The sequence below is a fragment of the Pseudorca crassidens genome, chromosome 4 (assembly GCF_039906515.1).
Source record: "Pseudorca crassidens isolate mPseCra1 chromosome 4, mPseCra1.hap1, whole genome shotgun sequence".
Taxonomy (NCBI): domain Eukaryota; kingdom Metazoa; phylum Chordata; class Mammalia; order Artiodactyla; family Delphinidae; genus Pseudorca; species Pseudorca crassidens.
Genome location: NC_090299.1, coordinates 45,089,574 through 45,091,146, shown reverse-complemented (window position 1 = coordinate 45,091,146; position 1,573 = coordinate 45,089,574). Strand labels below are relative to the sequence as shown.

The window sequence follows — 1,573 nt, the reverse complement described above, 5'->3', positions numbered from 1 at the left end:
ATGGCAGATTTCCAGCTACCAGCAGTTTACCATCTCACTTGCAAAATTCCTGAAAATTTAACAAAAGACTCTGCAAGCCAATATGGGCTGGCTCTGGCACAGAGGTAGCAACTGCAGGAAACTGCTAACATCCCTAGGGCTGAGGAACAAAGAAGCTGGAATTACTGAAACTTAGTAGCCTGGAGGAGGGGCCCCGCAGCGTGAGGCAGCCTCTGCTCCATGGTAACCACGTGTACCCGAAAGGCCGTGATCAAAAATGCAGATATGTCGGAGGAGATGCAACGGGCTTGGTGGAGTGTGCTACCCAGGTGTTGGAGAAATATAACACTGAGAAGGACATTTGACAAGTACAAGCCAACCCGGCACAGCATCGCAGAAGGAACTTCGGTACTTACGCGACCCCTGTAACTAAACACTTGATCTACTTCTACCTGAGCCAAGTGGCCATTCTTCCGTTCAGATCTGGTTAGAAACATGGACTGTACCACACACCCGGTGATCTATCCAAAAACAAGGACTGCAGCCTGAATTCCAAATACCAGAGACTGAAATCTTCATCCTCCCCTAAAGGAACACCTCGATCTTTGAGATTTCATTGTCTTGCTTTGAACAGGGTATTCTAATTTCTTGTGGTTATAAAACAATTAGCAAAGCAGCCTACATTTGTAATTTTTATCTAGTCCCCATGTTTTTTCTTCTCAAAATCCATTCCTTTCAAAATAATAAATAAATAAATCTGATGGAGAAGTGTGAAAAATAAATAAATGCATGCACACATAAATATATAAACAAAAAGGAGGTGTGACTGGTGCCAGTGGCTGAAATGAAGCACAATATTTGAAAGTGTCAGAGGAACTGCAAACTGGATTCAATTCTGACTTCAGAAAGGAACTGCCGCCGCAGGATGGAAAAGCACTGCTGGAGCACAGCTCATAGGAACAGGAAGAGCTCAGAAGCCAACAGGAAGCAGACGGGAAGGAGCGTGGCTTCCTCCTCCAGCCTGGCCATCTCCCTCTAGTGCCCCCTGATGGAAGAGGAAAAGGGAACTGGCGGCAAAGCTGGATGTGGTTTGCAGAGTCCTAGCCCCAACATTGCTGAGCTGAATCTAGAAAGATGGTTTGGAGCTGAAAGGCAATAGTTTAATAACTGGCCCAGTTATAATCGGAAGAATAATATACTTGTATAACTCTTTACAATTTGCAAAGCTTTAGAAAAAACCAAATTGAAATGATAATCACCATTTCCTGCTAAGTATTTATGAGCCAGGAACCATGCTAAATTTTATACACAACGTATCTCATTCAATTTTCAGAATGGTCGTATGAGATAGGTATTGTTAACCCCATTTAGTTTATGAGGAAACAGAGGTACAAAAAGTTTACAAGAGCTGCCAGAGATTACACAAGCTGATGGCGACTAAGTGGTTGTTACACATGAAGTCCACAGTACGGTCTCTTAGCCACTGGGCTGTCATTTTCAGTAGGAAAGAAACCAAAATGACAAGCACCAAATTCATTTGATATCTACTCCGGAAGATTTATATTCTGAATGGGGTAGAGCAGAGATCCTATTA

At 43.0% G+C, this 1,573-nt stretch overlaps 1 pseudogene; it reads left to right on the top strand.

Annotated features, from left to right (window-relative positions):
- The first annotated feature begins 219 nt into the window (after positions 1 to 219).
- On the top strand, positions 220 to 470 carry LOC137222990 (dynein light chain 1, cytoplasmic-like; annotated as a pseudogene).
- Positions 471 to 1,573: the final 1,103 nt, after the last annotated feature.